Below are 8,252 nucleotides of genomic sequence, written 5' to 3'. Positions count from 1 at the left end.
CGTCAAGCAGTTGAGCTCAAAATCTTCCAGTTTTCTCACAAGGCTATCATGGGATACTAGATCAAAAGCGTTTTGGGAGTCTAGTTATATAATGTCTACCATGTCTCCTGTGTCCAGGTGGTGAGAGACCTGGTCGTATAAGGAGATGAGATTAGTAAGACAAACCTATCCGCGACAAATCCATGCTGGCTGTCATTCAGAATCTTACCTTCTACGAGTGTATCACACGTAGATTCTTTAATGAGCTTTTCCAGGATTTTCCCTGGGATAGAGGTGAGGCTGATTGGCCTATCGTTGCCTGGGTCCTCCCTCTTCCCCATCTTGAAGATGGGCACAATGTTGGCCCTCTTCCAATCCTCAGGAATTTCCTGTGTGCCATGAATTCTGAAAGAGCTTTGCCGGGGGCTCTGCAATGACCTCAGCCAGCTTCTACACCACTCTCGGATGGAGTCCATCCAGTCCTGCTAACTTAGAAATGTCTAGCTTTTCTAATTGGTATTGCACCCACTCAGCACCCACAGTGGGGAGGCTGTCAGTCCCAGCATGTCCCATATTAGCCTTATTCTCACTTAACTTTCCCCTTGGTCCGGTGAAATACGGAAGCAAAGTGGACATTCAGTTCAGTTTTTTCCTGAATGTCGGTTTCTAGCTGTCCTGAGGTGTTAAGCATGGGTCCCACACTTCCATTTGTTTTCCTTCTACTGCCTACATACCTAACAAAGGACTTATTGTCCTTGACATATGTAGCTGACCTAAACTCAGTCTCTGCCTTGGCTTTCCTGATCATTTCCCTACAACTGCTGACCACTGTTGTATAGTCCTCTTTAAGGACCATACCTAGCTTTCACTGTGCATACACCTCTTTTTTCTTTTTTAAGAGGACCACAACGTCCCTATTAAGCCAGGAGGGCTTGCCAGCCCTTCTGGTGCCTTTCCTTTTTGCAGGAATTTTTTTCTTTTGTGCTTTGAAGATCATATCCTTGAGCAACAACCACTCTTCATTCACCCCTTTTGCCTTGCCTTCCTGGTTCCGCATCGCCCCCTCTCCTAATGGTCTGAGCCTGTCAAAGTCAGCATTTTTTTAAGTCCAGGACTTCAGTCCTGCTGGGTGATTTGTTGACTTTGTGGCGGATGGTTAACCTGATAATTTCATGGTCGCTGTCACCCAGGTTACCTTCAATGTTCAAGCCAGATCATCTCCCTTGGCCAAGACCAAGTTTAGGACAGCATTCCCTCTGGGTGGCCCCTGCACATCCTGGGTCAGGAACAGCTCCTTGATCAGTCAGGAAACTGCATGAACTATCTGACCTAGCCAAGTGTTCCTCCCAATCTATGCCTGGGTATTTGAATCACCCAGGACAACCAAGTCCCTTGCACATGCAACCTCTGTCAGTTCTCAAGAGAACTCCAGATCCAGCTCCTCTCCTTGGTTTGACAGCCTGTAGTAAATGCCTACAGTTAGGTTTCTCTCACCTCGCCCCACTGTAGCTTGACCCAGAGGATTTCAAGCTGCTTATCTTTGGAGCCAATGTCAGCCTTCAGAGAGGTGTACTGCTTTCTCAAGTAGGCAGCTCTCTCTCTATTCTCCCTACTCTGTCCCTTCTGTGCAGGGTGTAGCCCTCCATGGCTACACTCCAATCATGTGAGGAGTCCCACCAGGTCTCTGTAATCCCCAAATGCTGAAAAACAAGAGGATGTAGTATTGCTACAAAATAATTTCAACAAGAACCACCCCCAAATCAGCGCTCTGTTATTAAAAGGGAATAAAAAGATGCATTATCCATCCTAGAACTTCCACATCCTTTTACTATTAAAGGATCATGACATAATATTTACCTATTGAGGTCTGGCACATATGAAAATGGACAGTGAACTGGTAATATATACCTTATCTTGTGTAGATTTTTCATTTAATACAGCTCTTTCCCCTAAAAACACAGCAAAGAATTACCAAGATGTTCATAGTTTTTATTCATAAATTGTAAGGCCAGAAGGGAACTTGGAAGATAATGGGGTCCAGCACTCTGCACCAGGCAGGAAAGACAAGTGGGGTCAGGTGACAAAATGTCTGAAACAAACTGTCATTTCAAACAACCTGAACTTACCATTACTTTCCATCCAAATACTTGGACACAAGTTATGACACAAGTGGCACAGGCAGCCTCTGTGTATGGAACATGGCAGACCAGAGAGAGGACAGACAGAAGTGGCAGACAGGGCAGGAAGCAGAATGCAAAGCAGCAAACTGGGCAAGGAGCAGGAAAATAAGTAGAAAGCAGAGCAGCAGATCAGATAGGAAGAGGACTGGAGTGGTGAGGGTTCATGGTGAATTTGTGACATCTGCCAAAAAGGCTGGCCCCCACTGAATTGTGAGATGGGAAAGGACTGAAGTTTTAAATCTATTCTTTAATGAGATTATCAGAAACATAAAAATTAGGATTTAAGGAATAAAAAGGAATCAAAATATCTATAGTTGCATCAATATATAGTTGTCATAAAAATGTAATTACAAGCCATTTGTATGTTGACTATACAAATTGTTGTGTTGGCAACTCACATTAGAATCATACCGTCTTTTAAACAGACAGTTTATTATGAGGTGAATAGCAAGCAACCCTATTTGTAACTAAAGCATATAAATGATGTAGTATGAATAATGCAAACCTGACTTATTTTTCACAGCCCCAAAATTATAGCTTATGTAACAATTGACAAAATAAAGTCCAAAGAGGCTGGACTATATAAATAGAAAAATTCCTGCAACAGGTATTTATTCCATTATTAACGTCATAAACTTGTTCAAATAAGAAATACTGTTCGAAGTAAGCATACACTTCATTTTAGTGCATTAAATTAAATCAGTTCAGTATAACACCATGAAGATTATTATTTAATCAAAAAGTCTTATGTATACTTTATCTGCTTTGACAACATTCTGTTAAGTATTTATTGAATTTAAGATATCCTACCTATATATAACTACATAAAAAGACAGTATATTCATTTTACAGCTTTATTCTTTAAGCTGGTTTGACAGATTGATAATATCCATTATTATTGGTTTACTCCTTTAATGAATACATGCTTATATTGTTTGAAGAGTTCTACTCTGTAAGGAATAATGTACTGTAAATATTATTTCTAAGAAGTGTAAATTTGTATCAGGAGTAGATTTGCATGGACCTCCCCATACCTCAAATGGCTACATACCACCTATTATTAAACTTCAGGTTTTACCAAATCTTCTACTAGACGCATAGAGTTAAGCATGAGGTTTTGGCAGTGATACAGGCAGTGATGAAAAACACATGGGTAGTAACAAGTCTTCTTAATATCTTTCTTCAGTACTAAAATGGGCTAATCTGTTAGAAGCAGTTTACTCAAGTATCACCCAAGGTGCCAGGAGGATCAGGAACATTTAGAGTGAAATTTTTCCTTGTCAAAAAGCTAACCTTTTCACAGCACTCAAATTCTTTAATATTTTCTTTGTAATTAAACAAAACTGGAAATAAATTTTTCAGGTGGATGATCACACTGGTTTGGGAAGGACCATCAAATTTACAAGGTATGTTACTTCTGCATGTCTATTCACATTTAAACAGCAATACAGGATTAAGCAACAGATTTTTAATCACTATATGCAAACTAATACTGTAAAGCAAATAAATGGTTGGCAGTATTAAATTCTTCAAAAATGTTTTTTGAAAATGTACTTTGCAGTTGCAATATTTTTTCTTTTATTAGAATTATAACAAAAAACAGAGCAGCAGTAATAGTGCTCTAGCTAGATTACCAGTATTAACCAACTCCGAAAAATAAGATACATGATCTACTGTATTTTGTCATATTTTACTTTTGAACATCTAAAAAGCCATCATATAAACAGATTCTTCAAAGTTACTTTACTCCATGTATCTCTGTTTTATAAGGAACAGAGTAATTATGATTATAAGACTTAAAAAAATTAAAATGGTTTAGTTTACCTGGATTTTTAAAAAATCTGAAAAGAAAGAGCAGTTATTAAAGTAAAAACAACGTGAGTGCTCATATATTTATATTCCTCTAATTTACAAAGTTCAAATAATATGGCTATTACAATAAATAAATACATACATACATAAAAGAAAGGAATATATCAGCTGTTTTTATTTAAGAAGATATTTCTCATAATTATTGTTTAATATACATTTGAGAATTTGCTAGTTCCTACAATATTCTTATTGCCAAAATGATTTCAATTTATTTATCTTAGGCATTAAGCCAAATGAATCAACAGACAAAAAGTTAAGTATAAACCCATTTACTTCTGGATGGAACAATGACCAATAGAGGCAAAACTATTTTTAAATACAGTATTCACAACAACTATGATCTTGCCTTTCTTTGGACAAAAGCTGCGTACAAACTAATGATATGTGATACTAATGAACACAAAGATTTGCCCTGTCTCTCTTCAAAGAAAATCTGTTTCATAGTTGACTCAGTTAAATATTTTGTTCTGGGAAAAAATAGTTTAGGAAACTTGCTTCCCTTCAAGCTACTGGTAACAGCAGCTCCTTCTAAATAAGGCTCTTAAAAAGACATAGTCTTAACAGTCTTGCTGTTAACTCATTCAATGTCATGACTTACAAGTTGCAAGAGCCTTCAGGGCTAGATGGCAGTTGCAGAAATCTACGCATTTTGTTTTGGACATACACACATATCTCAAAACAATTAATTTTTATGCCTCTGATAATCTAGTTATCTTTCTCTTTTACTATGTTTGCTATTTTAACGTTACTGCACAACTGTAACAAAAAAAATTCTGATTTGAGTTCTCATTAAGAGAAACTCCCTAACCTTTAAATCATACCAATTTATTGGGCAGTATATAGCTTAATTTATGTAAACATCAGGGCTGCACCAATACAGATTTCTGAGGCCAATACTGATATCCGATTTTTAAGGAGGCATATTGGCCGATACCAAACCAATTTCCGATATAGCGTGGAGAGCTGCATCTAGCTGGTAAGTCCATTGCAGTGGAAGGGGAGGGGGGCACATCAATCCCTCCACTCCCCGCAATGAGGCAAGGGGCAGGGGAAGGGGTGGGCGTAGGTGCTGCCCAGCTAGGGTGGGGTGAGGCGCGGGATGGAGACATGGCTCAACGGTGGGGAGGGGGGCAGCTCCCACTGATGCTTGCACCCCAGGAGTGCTTGGGGGTGGGCAGTGCCCCCGGATATGCGTGGGGCAAGCTAAAGCTGTCGGCTGTAGCCTGGCTCTTCTTGCCAGGGGCTGGGCTCAGAGCAGGGGCTATGGAGGGGGCTGCAGCCACCTGAAATTGTGCCGTAGCTCCCTTCCAGCGTACCGCTGCATGCCCAGTGCAGCCCTGGCTTTTCTTTGTTCAACCCCTGCCTCCCCCCACATGGGGCAGAGGATGAAGACACGGCTTATGGGGGGGCGGCTTCCTCCCAGTGCTGCCACCACCATGCCACGTACAGCCCTGGCTCTTCCTGGCTTAAACCTCACCTCCCCCCAACACACTGGGAAGAGCCAGGCATGTGGCAGCAGCGCTGAGAGGCAGCTACGGCAAAATCTGGAGTGGTTGCAGCCCCCTCCGTAGGCCCCGCTCTGCAGGACCAGGGACTGAAGGCAAAAGGTGTGCACGAAGAGTGGTTATTCCTTAAGGACACAATCCTTGAAGCACAAAGGAAGTCCATTCCCATGTGGAGTAAAGGTAACCATGCTCCTTCCCTCCCTCCTCCCCTTCCACCACAACAAACTTACCAGCTGGAGGCATCTCTCGCTGGCTGAGCGCTGTGCTGCAGCTGCAGGCATGCACTGGCATTTATTGACCAAATTATCGGCCCCATTGGGCCAATTTCCAATACAGCCAATTTTCTTTATAATCGGTACTGATCCGACATCAGACCGATGTATTGGTGCAGCTGTAGTAAACATTTATACATAAGTAATACTCTTACATTATAAACACTGAAAAGTTCATCTCACGTATGTTGTTTGACTATCTAAGGTTTGGGTTGTAACAGACACCTCTTTTTATAGCAAAGCACAGGGATTAACTGGATCTCAAATAGATTTTACATACGCAAAATGTCTTCTTGAGCCCTAAAGCGTGCATAAAAAAACATAAAAAAATGCAACATCCCTAAATGTCTTGCACTCAGCCAACTCACACAATCATGCCTCCTGCAGCATATGCTACACATGCATTGTAGGAGGCCTGATTATGGGATTGAGTATCAGACACTCACACCATACTGCTCGTGGAGAGGAAACTCCTGATGGCAGTCCTGGGTTCCCCCCACACCGGCTCCTGCAACTGGGGTAGCTCCCAGCAGGTGCAGGGTTCCATGTGCTCCCCCAGTGGGAGCCTTCTGACGAGGGTCCAGCTGGCGCAGCGCATGGAACCCATGGCCCTACTGTAAGCCTCATCAGCTGTGGGGCTGGCAGCAGGTGATGCCCTCACTTGATGGGGCTCGTAGCCACAAGGGAGCACGTGGCCACACATTCAATTAATGTTGATAAGCACAAGCCACAAATTTATTATGCATTTTTAAAAATAAATTTGTGGCTTATCGCTACTTTTATCATGCTGTTACTTGTCTCAACTGGGTCACAACTTAAAGCATGATTAACTGAATACCGTAATTACTTGAATACAAGATGACCTACCAATAATTGGATTCTATATATGGAAAATGTATACATTTGTTATAATTTTCCAGGTATGGAATCTAATTATTGCAGGTTTGCCTTGAATTTGTCCCATTCCAACTGCTACAGCAGGGAAAACAAATCTGGTGCATCAGGTAGCCCCCTGGTTCTCTGCCTGCACCCCCCCCTTGCCCAACTTTTTTCCCCAGCAGCCTCTCTCCCCCTTCCTTACTGTCAGACCTTACCTATCCTGAACAGGTGCAAGTGAGTGGCACATTTGAAAACACTCTCCTTGAAATAAACATCTTATAGGGATTTGCCTAAGACAAATTATTACAAATACCCATAGACTTAGTTCATCCAGAATTGATGCAGTTTACCTACTTTGAAACTACAGCAGGTTTTAGCACACATACTCCATAAGCACACTTTTAAGCAGCACTTTTGTACCTACTTATACATAATACAAACTGTGCATGATATTAATCTAAAGCCAAAAATCTCATGACTTACCATATGGTTCACTGGGCTGGGACCCAGAAGTAAAAAGTATTTCAAGTCATAATGACCCCACAGCTTAGCAGTACTCACTATGTGTGTACTGTATACTCCAGATACACGACCCCCACAAAGGATCCATGTGTTAACCCCCATCTCATGACTGAAATTGTTACAAGTCCAGGGATTCTCTAAAAATTTATATTCAGATGAGGCGCAGGGGAACATGGCCCAGGAGGTCCTCATGGAGGGTGGGGCTACACTACTCATATGCACCAGGCTGGGACAGGGGGCTACAGAGGGATTCTGGGTGAACTGTGTGGGGCCCTGTTCAGTGATGTTTGCCAGACATTTAAGGCTGGTGAAGAAACAGGAATCACTGGAAATGGGAAAGAAAGGCACAGCTCTATGAGAGCGAAAAGTCAGTGCTAAGGGGGGACTGCACACAATGGGCACAAGCATATGTCTTATTCAGACAGCGCTGCATTAACCTACCCTTGTGGTGTTCCCATCAGTATATTTGCCCAATACAGGCTATGTGTCTTATAGTCATGCTCAGTGTTGGCTGCATTTAATTAACTTCATAGGTGCTTCCCACTACTGAACACGTGCTGCTTTTGACAGCAGTTTAATGATAGGCAATAGATTTAATGAGCAGGGATCCTGGTTTTCTGTTTAAAAATCACACATTCTCTGATAAAAATCTCAACTTTTCAGACTAAAAACACCCCAAAATCCATGTTTTTCCGTGATTAAAATGAAACACCACTACTATATATGTAGGTACCAGTTGAGCACAATATTTTATTGATATATTTACACTTTTATAGTGATTTGGAAGCCTACCAGTGCCTGCAACTGTTGACATTTGATTTTGGGTATTTTAACATGGAAAATCAGAGCTTCTCCTGCCCCATTTGCTCACCAGGACATGGGTACAGCTGCAGGTGCCCCCCCCCCCGCTTTGTGGTGCTGAGAAGCCCTAATATGTCAGGGCCTGTCCGTGCCAGTGCCCCTCACTCCCAACCCATAGCCCCCCACCCCCTGCTGCTGCCCATCACTCCCCACCCACAGCCCCTGGACCCTGCCAGTACCCT

At 42.0% G+C, this 8,252-nt stretch overlaps 2 protein-coding genes across 5 annotated transcripts in view; one reads left to right on the top strand and one right to left on the bottom strand.

The window, feature by feature from the left end:
* CENPP (centromere protein P) overlaps positions 1 to 8,252 on the bottom strand; it is a 484,341-nt gene that overhangs the window by 205,892 nt on the left and 270,197 nt on the right. The gene's annotated exons all lie outside the window — the stretch shown is intronic.
* The window catches only part of ASPN (asporin), an 89,056-nt gene continuing 84,132 nt past the window's right edge, over positions 3,329 to 8,252 (top strand). For both annotated transcript variants that reach the window (XM_019505120.1, XM_019505119.1), the window contains exon 1: positions 3,329 to 3,565. The gene's annotated coding sequence lies outside the window, so the exon portion shown is untranslated. The remainder of the gene's footprint in view (positions 3,566 to 8,252) is intronic.

The sequence above is a fragment of the Gavialis gangeticus genome, unplaced genomic scaffold (assembly GCF_001723915.1).
Source record: "Gavialis gangeticus isolate Ggan-Ray unplaced genomic scaffold, GavGan_comp1, whole genome shotgun sequence".
NCBI lineage: Eukaryota > Metazoa > Chordata > Crocodylia > Gavialidae > Gavialis > Gavialis gangeticus.
This window is presented reverse-complemented; position numbering and strand designations above follow the sequence as displayed.